Source organism: Patagioenas fasciata, chromosome 2, assembly GCF_037038585.1.
Source record: "Patagioenas fasciata isolate bPatFas1 chromosome 2, bPatFas1.hap1, whole genome shotgun sequence".
NCBI classification, from domain to species: domain Eukaryota; kingdom Metazoa; phylum Chordata; class Aves; order Columbiformes; family Columbidae; genus Patagioenas; species Patagioenas fasciata.
Genome location: NC_092521.1, coordinates 51,544,300 through 51,556,852, shown reverse-complemented (window position 1 = coordinate 51,556,852; position 12,553 = coordinate 51,544,300). Strand labels below are relative to the sequence as shown.

General features: G+C 40.2%; 1 long non-coding RNA gene across 1 annotated transcript; it reads left to right on the top strand.

Annotated features, from left to right (window-relative positions):
* Nucleotides 1–1,871: 1,871 nt before the first annotated feature.
* LOC139827372 (uncharacterized) lies at nt 1,872–6,585 on the top strand. The gene is made up of 2 exons (XR_011737901.1): nt 1,872–1,955; nt 5,868–6,585. It is a non-coding gene; the product is annotated as an uncharacterized lncRNA (long non-coding RNA).
* Nucleotides 6,586–12,553: the final 5,968 nt, after the last annotated feature.

Sequence of the window (12,553 nt, the reverse complement as noted above, 5' to 3'; positions counted from 1 at the left end):
AGAGAAGGATGTCTGAAGAGAAAGCTTCCTCAATATAGCAGATAATAGGACATACACAGTCCCCTTGCTTGCAGTAGCACGGAAGTCGAAGCAGCAAAGCTGGAATGCTGCCTGAAGCTGACTTTTTCTCCATTTCAGATATCAGGGACAATTCCTAAGACGAGCTTTACTGCAATTAGAATTAATGACTTCATGCTTCTATGAGTTGTCACTTAATTGCCGTCACACATGTTTTTACAGCTGTCCTTTTACATAACTTGTACACTGCCCCATGTGTTTGCCTCAGTACTCAAAGCTTTAAAGTGCTGTGAAAAAACAACAGCATTAGTTACGGAGACCTGACAAATGGGAGGAGAATAAAAATAAAAACTGAGTTCAGAGCAACTGAGAATTAGAAATGAGGTAAAAAAAAGAAAGGCAGAAAGGGAAATGCAGGAATATAACCCTTGAAATCTTTTCTCATTCCTCCTGTTTCCTTCTGCTCTGGTACAAAACCATTCTGGCAAAGAGTGGGGGATTTGCCCACACTTCAAGTTGCTTAGTACATTTGCAGGCACTGTGAAATACTGGGCACTGAGAAAATAATTATGGGACTTCTCAGTCCAGATTTGTGTATGCACAGCGTGTGAGTGATCTAGATTTTCTTTGTAGCCAAAGAAGAGCTCTAGGCTAAGATGCAATTTAAATGACCTGCTGTAGGCCTTGACCTCAGAGTTAGATGAGTTGCACTTTGGAAGACCTGTTTTTTACTCCCCTGACTAGAAAGTGAACACAGCAGACTAACCTAAATGTAGATCTCTAAAACTGGGAGAGATTAATCTTGTTGTGACATGCAATTTCAGCATGGCCTGGTCTGTTTGTGTTTGCCAGCAGTCTCCTGAGCTGCATTAAGAAGAGGATTGCCATCAGGTCACGTGAGGTGATCCTTTCTTTCTACTCAGCACTGATGAGGTCACACCCTGGAGTTCTGGGTCTGGTTCCGGGCTACCCAGTGAAAAAGACATGGGCTCGCTGGAGCAAGTCCAGTGCAGGGATATAAAGATAATTAAGGGACTGGAGCATCTTTTGTATAAGGATGGGACAAAAGAGCTGGGACTTTTTAGCCTGGAGAAGGCTCAGGGGGATCTTATCAATCTATATAAATACCTGATGGGAGGGAATGAATACAAGGGAGCCAGGCTCTTTCCAGTGGTGTCCCGTGACAGGACAAGAGGCAGTGGGCACAACGTGAAACACATGAGATTCCATCTGAACAGAAAAACCCCACTGTTTTTACTGTGAGTATGGTCAGACACTGAAAAAGTTTGCCCAGAGAGGGTGCAGAGTCTCCATCTGTGGAGATATTAAAAACCTGGTCTTGGTCATGATCTTGGTGGCTCTGCTTGAGCAGGGAGGGTTGACTGGGTGATCTGGAGAGATCCCTGCCAACCACAATAATTCTGTGATTTCCTCATTTATCCAGCTCTGGAGACCCCAGCACAAAAAAAAAGGCAAGGACCTTTCAGAGCAGGTCCAGAGGAGAGCCACAGAAATGGTTAGAGGATTGAAACACCTCTCCTATGAGGACAGGCTGAGGGAGTTGGAGTTGTTCAGCCTGGAAAAGAGAAAACTCTGAGGAGACCTTAAACCCATAAAAGATGAAGGCAAAGTCCTACAGAGCACAAAAATTTACTTAGGATTGGTCTCGAATACTTCAAAGCCATGCTACCTTTTCACTTGGGTTTTGGGTTAGCTACATTATAATTAGACTCCAGCACAGTGTCGCACATCTTACTTTCTGGACAGTGGCTGGTAGGACTTCCTGATGCTGATGTTTTTATTTTGTTTCCTACAGATAATGGATGTGAAAAAAATCTTGAAAGATAGAGCCACTATGGTTACTTAGCACAATGGAGAAAATGCTGTCTGCAGATCAAGATGTCCATGAACTTCTACTTCATGGAAGGATATTTGGGGTAGGATCTTATTTATACATTTAACTGAGAGGTATTCTTTTTCTCAAAAAATTGCTAAAGTGAATTACTTCGCTGTTTTTCAGTGGTACAATTTTGTTTATGGCTTTGCATGTCTGACTCAGCAATTACATCAAAATGTTATTCCAGGAATTGCTGGAGCGATGACCTCTTTGCTCTTAGAGGGTCTCATTACAGTGGAGCCCTGTCTTTCCCGAGCTCTGGAAAACTAAACTGCCTCCTATACAAATCAAAGCTCTTTTGCACCACTACACTGAGATTTTTATAAAATTTGAGGATGTGAAAAATAACCACACCTCAGCTCCAACAGGAAATTAGGGAGAAAAATGTAACCATTTGCTCATTCAACTTGAGTTTTATTTCGTTTTTAAATAATCTGATCTCTGCTAGGTACAATATAGTTACCATATGCAAATTACTAGTACGAAATTTCATGAAATAAGATTTTCCTCTGGAATATTGACAAAAATCTGGAGTATTTGGGTAGTACTCTATGCAAAAGAGTAGTCTCACTGTATACTCTGAGCACCTTACAGAACGGGTTCAGCTTCGCATCTGGCCAACAGACAGATATAGAAGCCTTTAGAAAATAATTGAAACCATGAGTTAGGCATTACTTAACTTCCTAGCTTGGCTGATCTGAAACGGCCACTTTGCATTGTTTGCAAAAGGAGCCAGAGCCCCTGGTCACATATATATAGGACACAGGAATGGTCGGTGCCTACTACTAAAAATTCTGAAATAATGCAGATTTATTTAAAACACCTTAAGTGCTAGAAAGCTTTTGAAGGTCCATAGTATGGATGTAAATACATTGCAAACATTATTCAAAAGTATTTTGCTATTTGCGCTGGGAGACGATACCATATTATATATATTCATACATGACCTCAGGAAAAAATAAGCTTTAATTTCAGCCTTTTGCCCTCGTGTCTCTAATACTATATCTCACATCCCAAGAGCAGCTTACTGAAGGCCTATTCATTTGTCCAGGTCTTATATGTTTAACTGCACACATACACACATTTATATATTAACTCAGCAGACAACAGGTCAGATTCTTAGCTGATGTAAATAAGCGTAGCTCCCTCATCTCTGCAAACAGCTCTGATTCATACCAGCTGAAGACCAGTACATTTTCCCTAGGTCTGGATTCAGTAAACCACACACACACAGAGTGCAAAGCAGCCTATTGTTTGAAGGAAACCTTTCTTGTTTAGGGCACTGCTGAAAAAATAAACTAGGCAGCAGAGGGAATTAGCAGGAATGAAGAGCATTAGTTCCTCAGAGAAAATAACATCAAAAAAGCCCTTGGTATCCATCAGTCAGAATTCCTTCAGTGCTAGACAAAAGCTGCAATGGAAATTGCTGTGTTGTAACCTACGTGATCCCATGTTGAACTATTTACTTGAACTGCTGTGCTTCCAACACATCATGCAGATCAAGTATCATGAGCAAGGAATGAGAAATTAAAAAGAACTTAAATAGTATTCAGGCAAAGCACTTAACCATCCATTTAACTTTTAACCTGAGAGTAGTCCCATTGATGTCAATGGGATTACTTTTGTACTTAAAATAAATCATGCAATTAAACGGTCCTCTGGATCAGGATTTTAAAAATCTGAGTGACTATTACTTAAAAATGGATACAGTACAACAGGGGAAGGGAAAGAGAAAAATCTGTTTTCCATCCTCCGTTTCAAGTGTGCTGACAAAGGCATGATAAGATCTAGCACCGGGAAGTCAGAGTTGGAAAAATCCAGCCTTGAAATAAGACATTTCCTCATAGCTGTGAGGAAAATATTGAGACAGCTTATGAGAAGGAAGTGGATTTACCCTCACACAGAGTTCTTATAATGACATTAAATATATTAAAAGAAAAAAGGGATCAATCCAGATTCTGGGAGTAAACTCAATGACTTAATAAAATATTAGGCAGTTCCTGGAGGAGAGACCCCTCCACCAGTTTCTTGCAGTGTGCTGGTCCGGGTCCAACCTCCAGTTCAAGAGATTCCTAAACCACTGATGATGAAACAGATTATTTTATATTGCCATGCTTTTTGTATTTCTTGTAAGTATCTGCTGCTTTGGAAGTAGTGTTGAGCTATACATATTTTTGATTTAACCTTGTACAACTGTATTTCGATATTGTATTATATGTACATACACATCATGAGAGGATAAGGCTGGCCAGTATTTACAGTCTTCTGTCCCTAAAGTATGTCAGCCTGGTTCTGTTTTCCACCTTTGCTCCTGAGTTTGATGGGAAACATCATTGATTAAATTTTTTTCAGTAGTCTGACGATCCTGATCTTACTTCAGGATTTGGGAAGGAAGCGGGTACCACTGCGCAGTCAGATGCATCTCAGTGGCTGACGATGGAGCTGGAGTCACCAGCAGCTGGGGTGCCATGCCATGAAGAAGAGATCTCTGTTTCTCCTCTCCATCACACACAATTTCTAATTTTGTTAAAAAACAAAAATGTTGTTTCAATACTGGCATGTCTGGATAAAACTTGCATATCCTGTGATTAACTAGAGATCGAACCAGATGATCTCATCCAGGTTTTTTCTGGCTCCAAACGCTATAAACTCTTGTCCTGGGCTAGGGCCCATCAAAGCGCATCTGATTCCCTGGAAATGCTCCTATTGACTTCACTCCACATGAACAAGACTTCAGCTCAATCGAGAGCCTCTGTCTGAGTCAGCAGGAGTCCATAAAGAATGCAGCTCAGCTTGCAGTAAATACATATACCTAAAGGACCACAAGCAGAGCTATTCAGGAAGGACAAGTAACAGCATCTTCACAGAAATTAAGTGCATGAACACTCAATTAGCTAAAGATATCTTCAGGAGACATTCTTCTCAGCTTTCTCTATGAAAGGTCTTTTGAAGTTTAAAGCTTTTAAAGTTACTTATAGGAGAGAAGTTTTGCATGGGCTATAGGTCCCTGCAGGATTCAGCCACTGGAGAAAAGCTGTTTCACCACAGTTTGTCCATTTCCCAAAACAAAACTGAGATCAGCCCACATAATTTACATGAGTATTGGCTGCATTTTAAATGAGAAAAGACTCAGGTTCTGGGCCAGAAGCACAGCTGGTATAACCCTAAGGCTCTAGTTCATAGCAGTAATATTTTTCTGCAGTTTTAAGCCAGAGTTCCTACAAGTTTCAGTATGAAAGCTCTTAGCTTTAGACCCAAGACATAACAGGTACGGGGAGCAAATAAGTGTGCACTTTTCACAAAAAATATCACAATTTAAGACACCTGCATCTTTCATGGCAGAGAAATGATTGTAGTTTAAATGTTGGGCTTTTGCTAAATACTAAGCTGTAATTTTTCTGTTCCTGTTTCTGCAGGGATATAGAATCAGTGAGGAACAGATGGATATTTGCATATAACATAAGTTATCATTGTTGTAAGAAAGGTGTTTATATAGCATTTATGTGTCTACCTTTTAAATAACACCATCTAAATAATAAGGTATTTAAGAATGTTAGTTAAGGAATGATGAATATTTTACTTTGTACAGGTTGCAATAGCACATATATCTCAACAAGTTCACAAAATTATTGTCATTATGTATAGTCACAACAAGGGACATTTGTATATGATTTTTTTTTTGTCTTTGTGGGTGGATTAGTCTTCTGCACTTTCTGTCCTAGGAATATAAATGCTCAGGACTTTATGAGGCAAAGGTAACTTGAGATATAACTTTGATTTACTTGGCAATTCAAAATTCCCACAGGCAAGACCAAAAATTGTAAAGCGTATAAGGATTAGGGTCAGTTTTCTCAGTGTGGGTGTATTAAATTTGGAAGGTAGACGGTTCGCCAGGCATGACAACAAAGTCCTGATTTTCAGATGTGCCAACCACCCCAAATTTCTTTTCCAGAGTCTAAGTCTCCTTTGCTACATCTGTTCTGCCACACCAAGATTTGGACTTTAATTTGCTGAACCGTGTCTTGAAGTGTTGGTTTCTACACTGTCTGAAGAAAAGGGCCAGTTCTTCCCTTGTTCCTGGGCTTTTCTAGTGGTCAGCCTACCAGCTTCCTCAGGACATCAGCCAGAGCTTGACAGCCCACGTAGGCAGTGTGGACAATCTGATATTCGGGCTCAAACACAAGTCTGACTCCAGAGTTAACAAGTACTGATGTACCCAAGGTTGTCTTCTGGAGCTGCTTGCCCTGGCCCTAGCAGAAGCTGAAGGTGTGTCACCTCAAAACACTTGAAGGGTTTGTGCCCCGTGTAAAGCACAAGAAAGAACCCAAAGTCTGTCTCATCTTCATGCACTGGAGAGCAGAAGAAACCACATTTATGGCCATCAGGTGTGACTGAGGCAGCAAGCAGTAGGAAACATGAAGCACTAAGTATGTATATGTGAGCGTAAAATGCAGTAGTTGGTCAGATAGCAGAGCTATGTGTGTTTGAGAGAGATGACTGACCTGGAAAATTTACTTGTGGCTACAATAATAACCTCTTTTCATAAGACAGGGATTTTTCTTCCACTACTTGTTTGTGACTTGTGCTTTGTTTGCCTCTGTTTTCAATTATATTAATTGTAATTGTTGCGTTTTCCTGAAAAATTATAACTTGGGCACATATCATTGAAACCCGAATTTCATCTGTGTCACAGGCATGCACCTAAGACCATTAGAAGTGATGTGTTTGGTTTTTAATAAGAAATCAGCTTTCACATGAAATTATCTAGTTAAAAAAAAAAATCCAGCAGAAGGTACTTTTGCTATATGATATATTTTAGAAATTTCTTAGCAGTCTCTGAACTGCAAAAACTGTGCCTGCCATTTCAAAACACACTGGGGAAAGGCAACTGAATCCCACTTTTAATTGTGAAATGATAGGCATAGTTTCATGCATTTGGGGGAATGCAAAATATTTCTATTATTGTTTCTTCAATTTCTCCTGATCCCTGCCTCCTCCATCTCTCTTTTCCCCCTCACTACTCAAAGCAACATTTGGGATGGGAGAGCCACTTATTAGACATACATATAAAAAGCCTTCACACAGAGTTTCATCAAAAATACATGTTGATTAGAGGCCACGGGGATCAGGCTTTTTCAAGAAAAGGCTTGACAGGTGAAATTGAGCATTTGATACTGGAGTACGAGGAGAAATGCTGGACCACTACCATAGGGGCTGGCAGCTGAGGAGGGAGCAGAAGGGTGTGGGGTACCACAAAGAGATCAAAGTAGCAAAAAAATACCCAAAATATAAGGGGAAATACCCTGGCACTGGTGGCTTTGAATTGAGTCCAAAGGGAAATTTTGGTCTCTGAAGATAGAGACCAGACAAAGGACTGGAAACGCTTCCTGGGCAAAGATTCTGCACTGACAGGGATGCGTGTCTGTCAGCTCAAATACCGTGAGGAGGGACACAGGATTACTCGTGAGCTACGAACTTCCACATGGTGATCCTGGGAGGCTCCAGCACTGATACTGCCCATCATAAATCTCCTGTGAGAAGCAAGGTACCCAAGAAAGATGTTCAGCACACAGAACAAAGACCTGACTTCCATGTATCACAATACCACATCCTTCCTGGTTGTCTTATTTGCTCAGATGCTGAGTTTCCTCTGGAGACACTTAATTCCAGGGAGGCATCTCAGTTATGTAGATCAGCAAATCACAGCTGTTTCTCAAACCAGATGTTAGAAACTGCCTCCAGCAAGCTTCTCCCAGGAGCTGCATTGCCTGTGGTCAGCTGCACAGGCAGCTCCTCCTCTGCCTTCCTCCTCATCCCACCAGACCTGAAAGCCCATCCCCCCATGCTTCTCAGTGCCACCCCACCAGTCTGGTTCTTATTACAAATCAGGACAGATAAGCCCCAGTCTGACAGTTCAGAGCTGTGGTTGAAAGAGAACTAGGTAATTGTGGAGCTATGTATCATTTCAGATTGATAAGTAATGTTTTCATTACAGACGAGGGTGCTCAGGCAATATGTAAGCTATCAGAGCTGTCTTCACTTCCAGTTTCTGGGTCCAGGCTATGCTCTGTTTCCAGATTGGCATTAGACACGGGTGTGCATCAGCCAGCCACCTCGCCTGTCCACCCGACCCTGACATGCCCACACAACCTGCTCAACTAGGGGACTAGCGCCTTGGACACGTGCGTAGATACAAGTTGAAACACACAGGAGGAAGCACGGTGTGATGCACCACGGTGTGATACTTCCCACAAAAACTTTCACTAATTGGGTGATGAGCCCAAGGGAGATGAAGAACAGCTGTAGAAGCTGCACAGGAACTCATCTCAGTTTGAGTTTCAGAGCCATAGCTCCAGGGGGAACTGTTGTTCCTCTGGCCACTGTTCTGCATTACCAAATAAAAGGGCTCCTGTCCTCTCCTGCCTCAGTGACCTTCCTCTATTAAGGGCTTAATTGTCTCATTAGCTGTCACCGTCTGAGGGGGAAAAATATAGTGGAGAAAGGGTCTTAGGAAACCTGGTGAAAAACAAAGTATGTGGCCAGTACATCCAATTCAGTAGATAAAAGAGGTGTGAATTCTTAAATGCCTTGTGTGCATCTGACCTGGACTGACATTTATAGTTTAGGTTTCTTTTCTTCAAGATCAAACAACATTTAATTAAGATTTACTATACAGAGTTGCAATTCATAGTTTTCTGATAGTAGTGCAGATCCTTCCATTAAATGACACTTCTAAGAGTGAATAATACTCATTCTTTTACCTAATAAATGCATAAAATATTATTTCTTGCTCACCCCCTAACAAAGGAATTTGACCCTGGATCATCTTCTGTTATTACGTGCGTTGGGTGTTTTCACTACATCTGAGGAAACAAACCAGACAGGGGGCACTTATTCTGCAAAGTATACTTTAAAATGTTTGTTTGCCATCTCTGAACATTCATTTTTCGCTGCCATTACAGAAAAGTATGGCTTCATACTTAACAAAGATCAGTGAGAAGCTTTCTGTTCTTGTTTAAACAGAAGTAAACTTGAAGACCTTGTCAAAACAAGTAGGTTAAGCTTGACTAATCAGCTGAAATCATTCTATTCATAGCCAAGGTGGCATCATTATGCCATTAAGCTTTCTCTAGAATATTGGGGGCAGGTACCTATATCCATACAGAATTGGTTAGACCAGGTGAACCTTTCCAAAATGAAAATATAATGATTGTCATTTATTCTATATTTCTTCAGTCTGGGAAAGACTATTGTTTCTGGCTGAACAAAACAGGACACATAAAACTGAGACTTTTTTGGAAAACGTTATTGTTTTGCATTCTGCAAGAGGACAGTTGCTCTGTTGTGGCCTGGTCAGGTGGAGCCTGAAGTGATGTTGTCATCCTCATGGAATATGATCATATCTGTAGTCAAACTATGTGCATTGTTCATCCTACACAAAGTACTTCTCAGACAAATTATGTCTCAAGTGGGACATTAAAGGGAATTTGATGCAACTACCCTGTTCACCTGAAAATAAGACAGGGTTTTATGTTAATTTTTGCTCCAAAACTTATTATGTTTTACATGTATAGCTGCTTGGGCACTATTTAAATTGACTTTTTCAACTACAACCAGGTCTTATTTTTGGAGTAGGGCTTATATTTCAAGCATCCTCAAAAATCCTGAAAAAAATCATGCTAGGGCTTCTTTTTGGGCTAGGGCTTATTTTTGGGGAAACAGGGTAAGATAACCAGGAAATGCACTTTTGATTTCTGTCAGCCTCATGGTAGAAGGATATAAAATTGAAAGAGAGGTAAAATCAGGTTTTATATTTTCAGATTAAGCAGACACAAATTTATCAACTACATACAAAATATGATTGATTACCTGGGAGCTCACATTCTGTTGCTATTCATCACTTCCTTCCTCCATAATATGAATCACTTAATCCAATGGTGCCTTGTGTAAAGAAGCAAACTCATCACTAGGGCATCCACTGGCACCATTTGGGTTTAGTTTTCTTTTTTGTGACAGATTCCCTTCCAGTTCTAGCTGGTAAGTGTTGTCTATGGCTCCAAGAGGGAGCTGAACTTCAGATATTTCTGTGCATACTTTCTCTAAGTTATTATCAGCAGTACTGAAAAACCTGGGCACTTCGGGTGAAAACTCTTCCCCAACAGCAGTTTCTCCTTCTCACCTCTCCTAGGAAAATGTTTCCATTTCAGAATCTTTAGCTCAAAGAACAAATATGCAACAAAATCGTCACCTAAGAGAAAAGGCCTGAGACTGATGTTTAGCATTGCTTTTAGCCACCAGCCAAGGCAATGAACCGCAACTGAGAGCTGCTATCTATATACTGCTGAAACCATACAGATAAGCAACTAGGACAAGCATCCCAAGGTCCCAAGTATCTGGGGTTTAGGTAAGAGCTGCGTAAGCCACCCAGAATGCAGGGGCATCAGAGAAAAGCCTGTGTTTTAGCCTGCATACCTCCAAAATATTAACGCTATCACTGAAACATTTTCTCATATTAGTAACATGGAAGCATCAAATGGACAAATGATCCCTGTCTCCATGCCGTCCTAATGTGGGGCACTCAGATCTCACTGTTTTAATAAAAACATTTAATAAACTTTGCCACAGTCCTTTGTTGCCATCTCATGGCATCTATACTTTCTCTTTAGTAGTATAATCATTTATTGCTGTGGTTTCTTGCAGGTGTAAATTTCCATGACTTGAGACCTTGAGGAGATCAGATCCATCACATAATTTATGGGAACATTAATGAGAAAAAAATATAGACTACAATTGCCCATCTGTCTGGAACATTTCTGTTAAAAGAGCAGCATGCATAAGGGCAGGGTGGATTAATAAGAGAAATGCTATCACATAAATAAGTAGTAGGGGCTCCCTACATTTCTTACAGGTCATTCTGTTAGAAAAGGATTTACTGCTATTGAAACCACATCTAACTTCTGTTCTGACTACACGACAAGTATTGTAGTGTGTAAGTCAGGCTTCGGTTCTCACATATACAAACAGACTTAGGATTTCTTTGGTCATTGAAGAAGTATCCACACTCCCATGCAATTCTGAAGGGAACAACTACCAAAGAAATCATAATAAAAGGTCATGCTCTGTGACACGTAGCAGCATGAGAAAATAGTAGTTGTTTTAATTGTCAGATTGTGTCCAAAACTCACTTCCAGTTTTCTTGAAGACTGGAAGTGGTTTTAGAAATGAAAAATGTGTACTTCATTTTGCAATGTGTTCAGAGGTATAAATGTGTTCAGACTAAATCCTCTTAGATGTTTTTGGTGTTCAGGCATAAAAATGAAATACTTCTATTTTAAAAAGCTTCACATTTTTATACCCACAATTGCTGACAGCTAGTGTATTTATTCACTCCTTCCTTTGAATTTTATAAAGGGAAGTGCTCTCTCCATTCCCTTCAGCTAAAGGAAGAGCTTCCTTCCTGTTCTAGCTTCAGAGGTGATAGATGATATTTCTTTTTTTGTTCAAGGAAATTAGTGTAGAGACATTTTGACAGAAATTTCTTCAATAAAATGCTTTTACTTCTTTCCAAATGCTGTGAGCAACCAAGGAGTTGGTGAGCAACCAATATGAGTTGGTGAGCAACCAGTCTTCCATACCAGGAGAATCTTCCAATGTGCAACCCATTAAAAGGATGGTCTTCTGGAAATCCAGCAAACCTTAGTTAAGACTGGGATAGTCATATAAAGTGATCACTTATGCTTCATGCACTTGACTTATAACTGTTGCCAGAACAGGGAGCAGCTTAGAGAGTAAAACCTAATAATCTACTTATTTCCACACCAGTCAATATTAAAGAGCAATGTATGTCAACAGCCTTCCAAGTGGGAGCAGATGAGCGGTTGCATTCACTCTTTTATATGCTTAAAGCAGCTGCTTTTTGCACAAAAAAAAAAAAGATCCCATATAAATTTTATTCCACTAATGTTTACTTGCAATTAAATAGCATTTGCTGCTAAGCGTAAGCCTTGGTGTTTGGAGCTACTGCAAAAACAGAAAAGGGATTTTTCATGTTGTGGAGAGAACAGAAAAACTATATTTGTCAACAACTCACAACAGTTATTCATATAATGTGAAAAGTCCACTTAAATGTGGACATTTGCCAGAGATACCAAGTCTATATCCTTTGCACATAATTTTTCTGTTTCTTACTTTTCAGCTGGGTCCTCTAAGGTCTTGCTCTTCCATTTCTTATTCTTTGTGTTCCAAGTAGCCAAGAAACTGATAGTGAAATGAAAGAAATCTACTGACAGACAACTCCTATTTTGTGCTTAGATGAAAACCCTATTTGCATATGCAACTGGAGGCAATTGTATTAGGAATCCAGTTATGTGGCTGTGCTTGCCAATGCAGATTTTGCAAGAGACTCTCATAGCCTCGCCAATCAAAGGTTTTCCTCAAATGTTCTCTATCAATCATCTTGCAGTTTCACTGGCAGGATGATTCACTTCTCCACCAAGCCAAAAGAGGCTATGCTGAGCATGTCTGTACGGCAAAGACGGCACTGTCCAGGGAGGGAAACTTCTCTGGAAAAATCCTGTAGTTGGGAGAAATGCTCTTGAGATCTCCTTATAACCCTTATAAAATGCTTTGCGTCAAGGT